Raw genomic sequence first — 16,759 nt, 5'->3', positions numbered from 1 at the left:
GGCTCAATACCCTATATGAAGGGCAGATTAGGAAAGCGAAAGCTCATCCTGCTGCTTTTGCCAGGTGCGCGCATTTGAACTTGGGCGATCCTTGGGAGAGTCTCAAATCCCAAGATCCCCTCCCCGCAGCCTCAAAAGCATGCTTCTATGATTTGCAGCACTGTAGTGACCTTCGGCCCCCATTTAGGTTTACATTGCCCGCTCCTTGCTCATAGAACTGTTTTGAATAACAATGCATTGTGCCAGGGGTGTGGGATGCAGATTGCGGGAGGTGGGCGGTGAATTGGAGAGATTAGCGGGGAAAGGGTGCAGATCTCTTGATCTAATTTGCAAACCAATTCTCTCCTCCCCTCCGGGCCGCCCGCGATGCTGGAAAAGAAGCCAGCCGGCCAGCCGGCCCCTCCCTCATTGGTCCTCCTAACCCTGCAGCCCCCTCCTCCTCCTCCTGCACGCTGATTGTGTGTGCACGTTCTCACGTAGGCCGCCGGTGCTGGCTTTACCATCCAGCCCAGTGCGAGGAGGAGGAGGACCCAGGAAAGGGCGTGTCCCGTGGGCTACCTTAAGCCTCGCCCTCCACCCAATCAGAAGCGGGGCTCGCCACTGACCTCCTTCCCCCGCCTTCCTCATTGGTCGCGCGGCTCAACCAATACCGGAGTGGGAGAGAGAGAGGGCGGGGGAAAGGCTCGAGAGCTCTTGCCATTGGGCTGACCAGAAAAAAGGAGAAAGGGGCGTGGCTTGATGATGAAGAAGAGCGAGGAGGCGTGGCCAACCGCGGCGGTGTTTTCCTCCGCCTTCCCCCGGCGTTGGTCCTCGCGCCTGCCCTTCACTCGCCAGCGGCCAGCCAATCTCGCGCGCGGCGGAGGGCGGGACCTCCTCGGCCGTTGGAGGAGGAGAAGATTGGCAACGGCCGCTGGCGGAGGCGCCCCTCCCCCCCATCCCTCAGCCCCAACTGCCTGCACCCCCGAACCTGCCTCCGAGGAGACCCGTTGGAGGAGGCCGCTGGGGCGGCGCCTGGCGACGGCAGCGGCGTCGTGGTCGCCGCCAGCCCCGGGAAGGCCGAGGGCCGAGAGTGTTGGCGAGTGTGGTAAGGGCCTTGCGAAGACGGCGGCGGCGGGGGGGGGGCGCGTGTGTGGAGGTGTCGGCGCGGCTGCCGTTCGTTACCGCGACGGGAGGAGGAGGAGGGGGGTGTTGTCGCTTTATGTCTTATTTTACCTCAGGGAAAGGGGGCCGGGCCTGCGGAGAGCGGGGGGGAGGGGAGGGGATTCCGCCGCCGCCGCCGCCTCGGAACGGAAGCCCCGCCTCACAACGCCGTGCGTAGCTCCTTCTGTGAGGGAGGCGCTCGGGGTCGCTCGTTCTTTGCACCTCAGGAGGAAGGGGCGCTGGTAGCGCTTCCCTCATGGGACGCCCCCCCTCCCTCAAATCACAAGTTTTGGGTGATATCAATGTCGAAAGTCAAGACCCCCAGACCCTGCGCCGCCTTCCCCTTTACTTTGTAAATAAAACATATGTGAGGGAGAAGTGGATTTGCAGCAGCCCCGCTTGCCTCTTTGTATTGTTTGTGGGGTGTTTTGAGGGATGTGCAGTGTGTATTTCCAGTGTTGGAGGAAAGTTCAGGAGTCAATAGCAGGTCAATACATACCTGCACAAACACACACACACACACACACACACACAAAAGGCGAATTGCATGCGCAAACACATGCACACACATAAATAAGAGGCAAATTGCATGCACAAACATAAATAAGAGGCAAATTGCATGCACAAACACATGCACACACACACATAAATAAGAGGCAAATTGCATGCGCAAACACATGCACACACACATAAATAAGAGGCAAATTGCATGCGCAAACACATGCGCGCGCACACATAAATAAGAGGCAAATTGCATGCGCAAACACATGCACACACACATAAATAAGAGGCAAATTGCATGCGCAAACACACATGCGCACATATATAAATAAGAGGCAAATTGCATGCATAAACACATGCACACACACATAAATAAGAGGCAAATTGCATGCACAAACACACATGCGCACATATATAAATAGGCGAATTGCATGCACACACACACACGCCCATGCACACATAAATAAGAGGGACATTGCATACACAAACACCTGCACACACATATATGATAGGGATACATGCACATAAATAAAAGGCAAATTGCATACACAAACACACATGCACACACACAATAGGGATATACACACCCACATATACCGTATTTTCCGCTCTATAAGACGCACCAGACCACAAGACACACCTAGTTTTTGGAGGAGGAAAACAAGAAAAAAAATATTCTGAATCTCAGAAGCCAGAACAGCAAGAGGGATTGCTGCGCAGTGAAAGCAGCAATCCTTCTTGCTGTTCTGGCTTCTGGGATAGCTGCGCAGCCTGCATTCACTCCATAAAACGCACACACATTTCCCCATACTTTTTAGGAGGGAAAAAGTGAGTCTTATAGAGCAAAAAATACGGTAAATAAGAGGCAAATTGAATGCACACACATATATAATAGGGATACACACACACGTATCCCTATACACACACCAAAACCCCCGCACATATATAATGGCAAATATATACTAATACATGCACATTTATGTGTAAATATAATAGCATATTATTGAATCCCAAATGTCTCAACTTGCTGCCCCTGTAACATATGTATATATTAAACCAAGTCCTACTCTGAGTATACCCACCAAATTATTTACTGTATTGAATTTATTGGTTGTTGTTTTTCTTTTAACCTGGGCAACTCAGAAGTGTCTAACGTGTCCTGTTCACTTCAGGGAGTCTGCTCCTGAATGGAATTTAGCTGGACACGGGTGTTATATAATATTAAGTTGTATCCAGTGTTAGTCAGTGTAGACTCATGGAAATGAATGCATGTTACTAGCTTTGGGCCTATCATTTCAATGGGTCTGAGTGAAACTTGGATATGTATAAAACACGATGAATAGAGTGCATCATAGTCGTAGTAGAGGCTCATTGAAATAAGTGAAGATGGCTAACTTTGGTTCTTTAATAGTGGTCCTAGTCTGAGTAGAACAGTTTGTTAAAAGTTAATGGTTTGAATGGTAATTGTTGCTTTTTTATGGGTTGTATCCACTCATATTCGGAGCAGACCCACTGAAATTAAAGAGCATGACGAATTTGGATCAGTTAATTTCAGTGAGTCTCCTCTGACAAACACCGGCTACCTTGGCCTGAAAAGCGAGTTGAGCGCTGCACTCCATAGTCGCTTTTTACTGGACTTAACTGTCCAGGGTCCTTTACCTTTTTACCTTATTTGTATTTGAGATTGTTACTCTTTTTCAAGTTGCCTGTGGGTCTTTTTGTCTTCACTGTTAGTGTGGTGAATGTAAATCTGGCGATGTATTATGTAAATTGCTGATGATAGTAGTCTATATTGTGTTGTTTTAGTTTTGTTCTAAAAGTATCAGCTATTTGTGTCTATTTTTTTTGCTGTTTTGTACATTGCACGAGGCAATTAATAAAACAACGATGATGATAATAAATTGGAGAGAGGGAAACCACAAGATTCTTGTCTTTGTGTAGCAGAAGCAACAGGCTTGATGTGGGGACCTCCTCATCTGTACTATTATAAAAAGAGTTTACAGCAGTTTGTCTTGCTTGGGGATGGGGAGGTAGGAAAGCCTGCTCACAGTGTTCTGACGCTATGTACTATAACCAAAAGATACCCCTCTTCTCCCTTCTCACCCATGTGACTGAAAGTGACTGAAAGTGAAAGCAACTTCACAACTTTCTTTCTCACTGAAGTGTGGTCAACAAGTACCAGCTGGGTGCTATCTGGGAGCTGCATTTGAGATTTGCAAGGCACCAGGTGCATTTTGCACCTGGCTGTTGACCACTTGCAATCAAGTGAATGTGCCAGGATGGCACCTGACGTCTCCACTATCTGGAGTTGTATTCCTAGGGATCATTGGATCTTGACTGTTTTCACACACTAATACCGCATCCTGTAGAATTCTATCAGTTCTATTTTATCTGCACAATCAGAATGGATTTTAGGAACCAAAAAGTCATATTGAAAAATAGGGCTTAAGGAGCCATTTGGCACTTGGCTTTTATATCTGAGTTTCTAACTCTGCTTGTAGCCACTGACGAATTTATATTCTAGTAATTTGTCCAATCCCCCTTTGACATCTTCAAAGTGACTGCCCACTAAATGTGGCAGCTGGTTTCTCTTCAGATGTACATGCAATAAAAAAAGTTCTTACCTGCTTCAGAAAGCTGGAGGGTAGGGCTGTGTGATATGTCAGTATATCGTAAATGTGTGTGCGCTGTGCAAAAATCACAATGTGGGGGGAAACTGTGAATCCAACCAATGCTTCTTTCGATTCCTGTAGTCCCTGTTAACTCTGCCAGCTCAGCTCTCCCCAGCTTCATTCAGGGGCCAGCAATTCACAAGATCAGGCACTGGCAAAAATCCTGATGCAGGAAAAATTGTGAAGACAGTCAATAGTTCCATCCTTATTTCAGACATCGTGATATATTGTGATGTTTAGCTGGTGTTACAGCGCAATGTTGAAAACCAGTTATTGCCCAGCCCCACTGGAGGGACCAACCAGATAGAGATGTCAGTTGCTAGCTAACCTGGCATCCAGAGATCTCCACGTGGTTGTAATTAGACCCACACCAGTCACAAAATGTGCCTGGTTTCTAATGCTGCTGCCAATCCAGCAACTCAAGTGTAACTCTGAGCCACAAGACGCTTCACAGGCAAATGAGCAAGCAACAACTTTTGAGATAAATGAAGGAACAGTGGGAGAAACTTAATTCTTAGATACCTTAGATAATGTGACATATTTTAGTAAGATCCAGGTTGGCACTTTAAGAGCAGCAAAATACATCCTGCTCTCAGTATGTAATTGATACAAGCCCTTCAAAAGCCACACTCCTGAGGTCTAAACTTTGAACCTAATTATGGCTAACTAAATGCCAGCACCCAGTTTACAGTAACACAGTAGAGCATCCGACTAGAAAAATATTACTAACTACACAGCTGCTGCTGTTAACGAACAAATAAAAAGGAAGAGAGAGCACACAAGCATATCCAGTGTGGTTAGCAAGCGGCTTTTGTTTTCTTACAGTGTAAGACTTGCATTTTTGCAAAAAAAGACTCATCCATTAAAAAAAATTAAACATTTTACTTTATGTATATTGAAGCAAATGCTTTGTAGAATATGAAATCAGTCTGTCTGGAGTTGTGTGTGTAGAGGTGAAGGTCACTTTTCTGATATGACGAGAAAGATCCAGCAATGTTTCCCATAGGGCAAGTTGACCTAGTCAGAAGGCCAGATCCAGAAATGGCCAACTTTCCACAGACCACTTTGACAAGTGGATGGAGTCCACTACAGGTGATTTGAACTTCAATTAACTTCTGCAATACAAAAGAAACATTTGTTCCCAATTCTTCCTTTGAAGCCCTAGCCTTAATTCATTTGCAGCACCCAAGCTCTCTAGGGACACTTGTTTTTAAGTGTCAAGCAAGCAGTTAAGAACTTTTTTCATTTGCCAAATTTTTAGTGTGGGTGAAATTTCTGTCTCCCTATTTTTATCTTGCGCCTGGCTTTCTTACCTGAAATTTATTTTTTTGAAATTTTGACCGTTTTCCTGTGTTTACTGAACTTTTTGTGAGTCTCTGTGAGCTTAATTTACTGTATAAAGAAAAACTGAGTATGTTTTATAGTATATATAGCTGTAAATAGAAATAAAATACAGATGGTCAGATAGGGAACTGACCAAAAATATTTCCATTACTTGCAAAATCACTGATGCACATTTTCAATAGCTGTACATTTGCCTGAATATCAATGCTTACATGATGCTAGAGCTAACATAAAGGTAAAGGTACCCCTGACCGTTAGGTCCAGTCGTGAATGACTCTAGGGTTGCGCGCTCATCTCGCTCTCTAGGCCGAGGGAGCTGGCATTTGTCCGCAGACAGCTTCTGGGTCATGTGGCCAGCATGACTAAGCTGCTTCTGGCGAACCAGAGCAGTGCATTTACCTTCCCGCCAGAGTGGTACCTATTTATCTACTTGCACTTGACGTGCTTTTGAACTGCTAGGTTGGCAGGAGCTGGGACCGAACAACGGGAGCTTACTCCATCGTGGGGATTCGAACCTCCAACCTTCTGATCGGCAAGCCCTAGGCTCTGTGGTTTAGACCACAGCACCACCGGTGTCCCAGTGCGCCACCCGCTAACATACTGCACTCCAACTGCATGCTACGCATAGCCTAAAATGGTCAGGGCTCAATGTCTTGATTGGTGGGTGGCAATAGAATTACCAGGGTTGTTGTGGGAACATTTGTTGGCATTGTCTCTTGTTTCTACAGTTATATTTGTGGTTTTTACTTTGCTGCTGGGAATAGAATAGAATCATGGAATTGGAGGGCACCCTGAGTATCATCTAGTCCAAACCCCTGCAATGCAGTTATCCCTTATGAGATCAAAACTGCAACCTTGGCATTATCAGCACCACACTCTAACTAACTGGGCTAGTACATAGCATTGTGACTGTTATCTATTTCCTTCATTTATGTTCCACCTTTCCTCCAAGGAACTCTTTTTTTAAAGAAGCGGTTTGATGATAGCTTCTTTAAAGGGGTCCATGGAAAATTCCTCAGAGAGGGGAGCATTCAGCACCCTACAGAATCCATTGCCCAGCCCTGCCTGGCTCGCTTTTAAGAGCCAGGACAGGTAAGGATCAAGGTGGTCTGTTTTACTTGCCCAAGAAGCCTGTTCAGATCCACTGTTGTAACAGGTTGAAATTGATCCCATACAACTTGACCAGACACAGCTCTGGCACTCTCCTGCCTTGGCCCTGCTACCACAGTGGCGTCTAGCTTTTTCCAAATCTTGAGTGATTATAGCTGCAAAAAACTGCAAAATTATTACAAGTCATCCTTTTTGGACACTGATGGAAAAGGTGGTTCTGTTAGACTATGAACAACCTTAAAGAGTCTCCTGGACCTGTTTTCTGCAAATGCAATAGAGGTGGTGAAGAAAATCCTCTTTGCCATCACTATCGCCACTTGGTAGGCTCAACATTGAACTCTTAACTCGTGTTTGGTCCAATTTAGAGTGAGGTGGTTTTCTGCCATTGCTACTCTAGCCATCTCAGCAATTGTTTCATCACCCTCACCTCCGGGGAAAACTACAGGGCCATTCAGGCTCCATGCAATTGGAGAGGGCACTTCAGAGCCACACAGTTAATAGCCCTTGTTAGCTCCATATTCCAGTGAACCACCAGGGAATCAGCTGAGAGGCCATCAATATGGAATAATATATCCCTCAACACTCTCTGGAAGCCATTTGGATCCATTAACTGGCGGGGGCAAACAATTGAAATTGGTCCCACCTCCCTGCGGAGGGGAAGGGTTGCAGAGAAGTCTAGTTGCACCAGGAAATGATCTGACCATGGCATTTATTCTGTTCCACTGGAACTTAATGTCAGATCATCCACAGAGGTAAACACCAGATCTAAGGCATTTCCATGGCTATGAGTAGGGCCAGATTTATTCAGGGACAGCATGGATGTTAGAATCCCCTAGGACCACCAGACTAGGTGTCTCCAGGAGAACATCCAACATGACCTGAAGCAGCTCAGGCAGAGAATCCATATTTTTTAAAAAATAATAATCCAATAAAGGCCACATTAGAGACATTCCGAATTATAGAATAATCTAACAGTCCAAATATTAAGCCAAATCATAAATCTTTGTTTGACTTCCCATGCTCTGAGGTTGGAGGATTGCCATCACCTGACATTTGCACCGCTTTCTTTATTAGTCCAGGTGGTTCCCATAGCAAATACGCAGTATATCAAAAAGAAACGAAGGAGGCTCCCCCTCCCTTTCCGTTCTGACATACCAGTTCCATAGTAAAGATAGTCTCTCTTTCACTCATCCTTTAGCTCCTCACTGGCTGAATCAGTTGGCAGAGAAGTTTATCTCCCCTCACTCAGAGCATGCCCGTTAATTAAATCCGAATTACCATCTTAAAAAACAGGAGTTCATTTGCTCATGGTGGCGATTTTGGAGTGTTGCCAAAGAGACGCATGGTGTCTTCCACCCAGCGCCCCCTGCCCCCTCATTCCTACTGGATTGGGGCAGGTACTGGGCGATCTGTGGGTGAAGCTGCTCCCCCCCCCAGCCCCGGGGGGGGGGGGGGATGTTGGGAGGATGATTACTCCCATCCTCAAAATATCCTGTGCGAAATGGCTCTAATGCAATCAACAGCCTCCGCCATAGAAAGGCAGGGAATCCTTGGTGCAGCAGGGAGGTCAGTACACCAATAGGAATCCTGCGCTAACCCTACTGCCCAACTTCCAGAACGTGCACTCAGCAAACTGGGTCTCCCTAATAGGATGCCGGATGAAAACTAATGACATCCAAAAAATCACGGCAAACCTCCCTACCTGCCCACAGGACCTGGGTTGCTGTGAGTAAGCAGCAAGAACAGGCCCACCTAACATGTCCAACCAGGTCTCTGTAACACATGCCAGGTCAATTCCTCCATCCACAATCGAGTCATGGATGGCAGTGGTCTTAGGAATCATTGACCTGACATTGCACAGCAGCACCTTAAGGTCATGTGGGACACCCTTGTTGACACCTGTATCCTTCTGGTCAGGAGCACACCCGGAGGCAGGAATAGTCTTCAGATGACAACTAAAGTTGCTCCCTCGGTAATGACATAGTCCCGTCCTAGTGTAACTCTTCCTCCTGCCTGTGATCACTGGGATTGAATGTCCCAATGCCTCCCCCCTGTGGAACCTGCTGCAGCCATTCTGTTCTGAACAACAACAAGCAACATGTCCACTAATAATATACTAACAGAATATTTGTAACATTATACTGTTTCAAAATTCATAAACAGAAGACATATAATATGTGCATGGAGTCACAAATAATAGGAATTAAATAAATGTTTCAAGAACAGGAATGTAGGAGTAGTGAGTCACTATCAAAGATCACTGAGATGGAGGCAAAATGCCTTTCCACAGTCAATATCCTACAAATGCAATGATAGGTGCTCCAAACATAGCAATAGGGTACCCTGAGCACAGCAGCAGACAGAACAGCTCTTCCAGGATAACGAACTGTTTCAATGATACAGTGGTGCCTCGCAAGACGAAATTAATCCGTTCTGCGAGTCTCTTCGTCTAGCGGTTTTTTCGTCTTGCGAAGCAACCCTATTAGCGGATTAGCGCTATTAGCGGTTTAGCGGCTATTAGTGGCTATTAAAGGCTTAAGGGATTAGCGGATTAGCTGCTAAAAGGCTATTAGCAGCTTAGCGTCTTAGAAAAAGGGTGTGGGGAGCGAAAAAAACCCTCAAGAATCGCAAGACATTTTCATCTTGCGAAGCAAGCCCATAGAGAAATTCGTCCTGCGAAGCACCTCTGAAAACGGAAAACCCTTTCGTCTAGCGGGTTTTCCGTCTTGCGAGGCATTCGTCTTGCGGGGCACCACTGTAATTCTTCATCAGCTGGCAAAAGTGCTCAACTAGAGGCACTTCCATGCCTTGATTCCTAATGTGGGATCGAGGCTCTCCTATACGGACACTGCCCGCCAGTATGGTCGATCCAATATAAAGCAGATTGCAAGGGCATCTTATTAGGTAGAAGAGTTTGGATTTGATATCACGCTTTATCACTCCCCTTCAGGAGTCTCAAAGCGGCTAACAATCTCCTTTCCCTTCCTCCCCCACAACAAACACTCTGTGAGGTGAGTCAGGCTGAGAGACTTCAGAGAAGTGTGACTGGCCCAAGGTCACCCAGCAGCTGCATGTGGAGGAGTGGGGAATTGAACCCGGTTCACCAGATTACGAGTCCACTGCTCTTAACCACTACACCACACTACAGCATCTTTGTATACAATATCTTTGGTCTGACATGTACTGAAATGACGGATGGTAAATCTAAAGTTAGAATAAGCATCATAGATTTCTTTCGTCTGTAACACAAAAGGGCAAGATATTCATCTACCGCATTTATGATGACCCATCAGGCTGGAACTAGTGGGAGAACGTGTCAATGTAAGGTCAGAGTGGACCAGCCATTCTGCTGGCTAGGGCCCACTCCCGGGGCAGCCCTGACCCTCTCCCCTTAAAAACAAAATACATTATGCCAGCTATAAAGTAAACCAATAGAAAATAAGAATAAAAAGAAACAATTTACAGTTATGCACAAATTAAAATGACCCCAACCAACCCCCAACCCAATAAAAGCAAAACAACCAAAATGTAAAGCTCCACAGATTAAAAGCTGTTTAAAAACATTTCCGGCAGCTGGAGCAGTAAAACCATTAACAGCCCCTAAACACTCGCCCCAACCCAAGAGTTTGTTCCAGTGAGCCTTGCAGCAGGGAGCAGGTCCTTCAGCCTGCACAGTAGCAGATGTTACTCTGGCCTCCCAGGAGCCTCTTGTAGCCGGTTTGTGTGAGTCTGGGCCACACACCCTAGGCCAGGTAGAAAGGAACTTGCAGCAGGGAGCCGGTTGTGGTTGATGTTACCAATATCACCACTTTTCTCTTTTGTTTGACTTTCTTTTTGAAGAGGCAGAGGGCCAAAGTGGGGAGGAAATACTGGGAGGGAAGTTAGTCATTTGCAAAGCAGAGAGTTGCAGGGGTTAAGTGTTAGAGTGGGTGACCAAGGTTCAGATCCCCACTGACTCATGAAGCTCACTGGGTGTCCTTGGGCCAGTCATTCAACAATACAAACAACACAATAACTGAACATCTTGCCACCAGTAAGGAAAAAAGTCTGCAGCGTCTTTATTATTATCAGTGTGTACCTTTTTTCTGAGTGGCTGGAGATAGCAGAGAGAGGAAGAATGTATTGTACATTTTCAAGGACACAAGATGGGGAGGCACGTCTGAACACTAAGCAACTCCTGTGGTGGAGACAGGGGCATAGTGTCTCTTACTGGGGCAGGGGGTGGGTGGCCCAGCTCACACACTGGAGCCTGCTGCTTCTGCCCCTGGGTCAGGCCTGACCTGGGAGTGGAGCTGTGGCCGGCTGGCAGTGTTGGGCCGCCATGTGAGGAAGCTGACATCCATAGCTCCCTCATGTGCTGGAACCCCAATGAAGGAGAGCTTGATCCAGAGATGGTCCACCTATATATCAACCTATTCCTGCCTCTTTTTCTTAACAGTTTGAAACAGTTGTAAATAAAGCAGTCTGCAGTATATGGTACTTCAATCTACATTCTACACATTTTCAGGAGGACCACAGTTGTAGGATTAGAACTTGTCGCCGGTTGTTTTTCGGTGACTCAACAGTGCCACCCAGTGACCAAGTTCCAGTTCCGTCATTTACTAGTGAAATAATTCTTCACTGCAAGAGAGCCAGGGCAGCTGCTTTCATCCCCTTTCCATGCTACTCCCCTGAAGCCTTTTGATATGCTGAAGAGACTCCATTGTGGTTCTGTTTGCATTAGTGAACAAACAAACACAAACTGCAAAGTTCTTGCATGTGGTTTCAACCCACCCATACCTCTCCCTCTGCCCCTAGGAGCCAACTCCTAGGGGCCAAGGGGTCCACACCATCCCAGTAAAATATTTGAGGGGGCCACCCCCCCAAGTTGATGGGCATTGCCATTCAAATGGTGTGTGTGCATGCGTGGCATCGTGGTCGATTATGCAGGGCAGTGCCTACCCCCCCCCATTTTATTCAAGTTGGCACTCCTGCTCTTAGCTCTCTCTGTCTTTTGCTGTTCAGGAGACCCATTTCCAGCTTCGCTTTTGGTTCCCGAATAGGAGAGGGCTGGATTGACACCCCTGCCCCCCTTATTTCAGAAGAGAAGGGGTGTATGGGTGTGCTTTTAAGCAAAATGAGCTTTGCTTTGGGGGACAGAGAGAGGGAAGGGAATCGAAGCAGAGTGGGGAGGTTGTTTTGTTGTTGTTTCAACAAGTTTACTTTGTGAGTATTCCTTTCCTGTTTACATAATGAGGCACTGGAAGGCTGCTTTAGAAGGCTGCTTTAGAGAGGTTTAGGATCTCTCTTCCCCCCCAACCCCCATTATTTGGGAAGAATATTAGGAGGAATATTGTGGCATTTTAAAGAAACACATTAAAGTCTGACATCTCCTTGTTGTATTGTGAGGGAAACTCTTTAATATCGGGGACCCATTGGCTGTTTATACACAAGAAAACACCCATCAAGGGAGACAGGTTGGATTGGATGTTGTTTACATTAATCTTTTTAATGTTTTAAGAGATTCTCAAATCCTGGATATTAAAATGCAAAATGCATCAACATTTACATAGTTTGCCATGGTAAATGTGTCATGCCAGGTAACCTTTCATGTAACTTTTCATGTAACAGGATTTTGAAGATGCAACTGTACAGGCAGTCCTGTAAAAAAGTTACACAGTATTGCGATTGGAGAGGTACTGCTCAAAAATAATGAATTAGGTTGCAATCCCAATCCCACTTGCATGGGTGTAAGCCCCTTTGAATTCAGTAGGATCTGTTTCTGTGTAAAAATGGTTAGGATTGTGATGTTAGGGCTGTTCTTCCAATAATGTTGATATAATAGACATATTTAGCTGTGACTGCAGTACTTGCTGAAGTGTGTGTGTGTAACATAACATTACACGCATGCGCGCACACATATACATACCAGTATTTGTAAATACTTATGGTTGGTTACTGTTGCTGAGGCTGATTCCCATTTTTATTTGTGGTGTCCAATTAAGAACTGCTATTAAAAATGTGATATTAACAATGTGTCACAGCTATGAATTGTGTATTAGTTCATGCGTTCAGAAAAAACAGATAGAAAGTGCTCTGCTGCACTGGTGACTACCCATTCTGTTTTTGTGCCTGCAACCCAGGTTCCAGGAGCCATTTGGCTCTTAGCTTATACACCTCACTTTCTAATACTGTCACGGTGTTCCCACTTAAAATTTAAAGAGGCTATTGTAATAATATATGTATTGGATGTTACCCCCACTCCCCACCCATAGGAAATTGGGAGTTCTTAGGGCATTTGAGAAACTTTTAAGATGAACAAACACACATTTAGTGTTAATATAACTGTAGTATGCATGTGCGTATGATAGAAGCATACAGTGGTGCCTTGCAAGACGAAAAGAATCCGTTCCGTGAGTCTCTTCGTCTAGCGGTTTTTTCGTCTTGCGAAGCAACCCTATTAGCGGTTTAGCGCTATTAGCGGTTTAGCGGCTATTAGCGGCTATTAAAGGCTTAAGGGATTAGCGGATTAGCTGCTAAAAGGCTATTAGCAGCTTAGTGCCTTAGAAAAAGGGGGTGGGGAGCGAAAAAAACCCCCCAGGAATTGCAAGACATTTTCGTCTTGCGAAGCAAGCCCATAGGAAATTCGTTCTGCGAAGCACCTCCAAAACGGAAAACCCTTTCGTCTAGCGGGTTTTCCGTCTTGCGAGGCATTCGTCTTGCGGGGCACCACTGTAGTTTTGAAGCAGTTGATTTTTCAGGTGCATTCTTGCATTTGAATCAGAAAATACCTTTAAATATCGATTAAAGGAGAAGGAGGTACCACTACATTTGGAAACACGCACCCTCTGATGCTGAAGGGACTCTTGGCTGTTGTTGAATCAAGACCACCCAGGGACAACTGGGGGATTCCTGCATTGCAGGGGGTTGGGCTAGACGACCCTTGAGGCCCCTTCCAACTCTACATTTCTGTGATATACATTAAGAAAAACTGAGTCTTTTACCTCTATAATGTCAACAGTGGACTTTTAGAACAGGAGCTGGCATTGCACAAAGGTATTAAGTTACTAAATCATTGTGAAATACTTTTATTGAGTGAAATAGTGTAATTAACCTTGTCAAACAATATTCTGAAACAAACATTACTATCTTATACAAATAATACAGTATTATTGATACATTAAATTTTTATGGTCTTCCTTCTTTTCTTTTTTAACCTTCTCTGTCTCTTATTAATCAACTTTCCCAATATAATTTTTGGTTAGACTTGTGAAAGACCTGAAAGTAATTTTAGTGTATACAGTATATATTATTTTTACTTAGGTCTGGTTTTGTGTCTCATGCTCTCTGTAAGCTGTTCAATATAAATTATATTTATTTTTTTCTTTTCTTTTGCTATAGCTATTTTCTTGTAGAGAAGAGAAAAACTAAAGAAATAAACATAAATGTTAAAATGTAGTATTTTGATTGAAATATATTCAGTACAAAGTATTTCAATATGTCACAAGCTTATCCCATCATTAAACCCTATGGTGGGGAAGTAAGTATTGCAAGCAGATGATACCATAATAGAAACAAGAAAATACAGTGGTGCCTCGCAAGACGAAAAGAATCCATTCCGCGGGTCTTTTCGTCTTGCGGTTTTTTCGTCTTGCGAAGCAAGCCCATTGACGGATTAGCGCTGTTAGCGCTATTGACAATTTAAGGGCTAAAAACGGCTTTTTAAGGCTTGGGGGATTAGCGGTTTTGCTGCTAAAATGCTTTTAGCAGCTTAGTGCTTCAGGAAAAGGGGTTTTGGAGCGAAAAATTTTTTTCCCGTCATTTTTCGTCTTGCGAAGCAAGCCCATAGGGAAATTCGTCTTGCGAAGCGCCTCTGCGGACGGAAAACCCTTTCGTCTTGCGGGTTTTCCGTCTTGCGAGGCATTCGTCTTGTGGGGCACCACTGTACAGTGGTACCTCTGGGTATGAACTTAATTCGTTCTGGAGGTCCGTTCTTATCCTGAAACTGTTCTTAACATGAGGCGCCATTAGCTTGCATCGCGGGGCAAAGTTCACACCCGGGAGCAACTACTGTATTTTTTGCTCTACAAGACTCACTTTTTCCCTCCTAAAAAGTAAGGGGAAATGTGTGTGCGTCTTATGGAGCGAATGCAGGCTGCGCAGCTATCCCAGAAGCCAGAACAGCAAGAGAGATTGCTTCTTTCACTGCGCAGCGATCCCTCTTGCTGTTCTGGCTTCTGAGATTCAGAATATTTTTGTTCTTGTTTTCCTCCTCCAAAAACTAGGTGTGTCTTGTGATCTGGTGCGTCTTATAGAGCGAAAAATACGGTACTTCCAGGTTAGCACAGCTCGTAACCTGACGCATGCACAACCAGAAGCATTAGTATCCAGAGGTACCACTGTAAAGAGGTTAGCTTATTCCTTCACGGAGGGATTCTTAAGTTTACTCAGTGCGGTTTATTTGTGTCCTGTGGTCCAAGAATAGGTGGTTAAGGATATTTGCCTGGCTATTGGAATAGCATGCCACCCCCCAAGCAGCTGTACGTTAAACAATTTGCTATTTCATAAATGGAATTATATATAGTTTATATACAATTTATATAGTTGGGTGAAGATTTTATTTTAAATCCATGTTTTCTGATGTAGTTAAAGATTATTGTAAGATGACCTCTTTGAAGATGGTTTTATGAAGCATTTTAGATAATTCTCTCCCTGCCCCCAAGTTCTTTATACAATTGCTTATTCTCTTCTCACAGCTGTTCACTTGCTAGCATTCATCTGCAGTAAAGCTCTGAATCTGGGTCAGTGTGTCACACCCACTGTTGGAGGGCCTGAAAGCATGTCCTGTGACCAGGAGTGCAAATACGTTGAGTTTAGAGAGGCAGTACAATACAATAATGGCTTTTAGACTAGCTTGTGGTGCTGAACAGAAAATGGTTGCATTTGTATATTGACAAAATGCAGAGGAGGAGAAAGAGATTGAATCAATCAATCAATCAATCACTGAAGAATATAATTGCAGGCTTGTAATTTTTATGGTAGCGGGTTTTTTTGGGGGGGGGGGACTGTTTATGTAACCAACAGTGGCATTAATTTTGTCATGTATTTGCTACCACCTCTCCCACTCCCCCGCTCTAAAAGTAGGTGAAGTAAATATGACTTTGCTCATGTGCACAGTTGAGGGAAGGAGGTCTGTGTTGTTGAGGATGATACTTTTGGTGCTTTAACTGTCTGTGTTTACAACTACAGTGGTGCCTTGCAAGACGAAAAGAATCCGTTCCATGAGTCTCTTCGTCTAGCGGTTTTTTCGTCTTGCGAAGCAAGCCCATTAGCGGATTAGCGCTATTAGCGGTTTAGTGGCTATTAGCGACTATTAAAGGTTTAAGAGATTAGCGGATTAGCTGCTAAAAGGCTATTAGCAGCTTAGTGCCTTAGAAAAAGGGGGTGAGGAGCGAAAAAAAACCCCCAGGAATCGCAAGACATTTTCGTCTTGCGAAGCAAGCCCATAGCAAATTTGTTTTGCGAAGCACCTCCAAAACGGAAAACCCTTTCGTCTAGCGGGTTTTCCGTCTTGCGAGGCATTCGTCTTGCGGGGCACCACTGTAAATCAAAGCTATTTACTTATTTGTCTCAAGCAGCATATCTCACTAGCGGTTTTTAGTGGGTAAAACTCTAATTTGCTTTTCTTTCAAAATATAAACTTATATACATATGAAACATAAGTAAAGGTAAAAAAGGTAAAGCACCCCATAGCGGTTAAGTCCAGTCAAACTCGATTATAGGGTTCAGCACTCACTTTCAGGCTGAGGGAGCTGGCGCTTGTCTGAAGACGGCATTCCGGGTCATGTGGCCAGCATGACTAAACCTCTTCTGGTGCAACGGAACACCGTGATGCAAGCCAGAGCACACAGAAATGCCATTTAACTTCCTGCCACAGTTGTACCTATTTATCTACTCATGCTGGTATGTTTTCAAATTGCTAGGTTGGCAGGAGCTGGAACAGAGCAATGGGA

The 16,759-nt window shown here is 44.9% G+C and overlaps 1 protein-coding gene across 3 annotated transcripts in view; it reads left to right on the top strand.

Annotated features, from left to right (window-relative positions):
* Nucleotides 1–759: 759 nt before the first annotated feature.
* Nucleotides 760–16,759, top strand: part of KDM4B (lysine demethylase 4B) — a 200,640-nt gene continuing 184,640 nt past the window's right edge. For 2 of the 3 annotated variants that reach the window (XR_014506678.1, XM_083421415.1), the window contains exon 1: nucleotides 760–1,084. The gene's annotated coding sequence lies outside the window, so the exon portion shown is untranslated. The remainder of the gene's footprint in view (nucleotides 1,085–16,759) is intronic. The other variant, XM_083421417.1, reaches the window with a different exon arrangement.

This window comes from Podarcis tiliguerta (genome assembly GCF_965153285.1).
Source record: "Podarcis tiliguerta genome assembly, chromosome: 18".
Taxonomy (NCBI): Eukaryota; Metazoa; Chordata; class Lepidosauria; order Squamata; family Lacertidae; genus Podarcis; species Podarcis tiliguerta.
The sequence above is the reverse complement of the archived record's forward strand: the minus strand, read 5'-3'. Positions and strand labels throughout refer to the sequence as shown.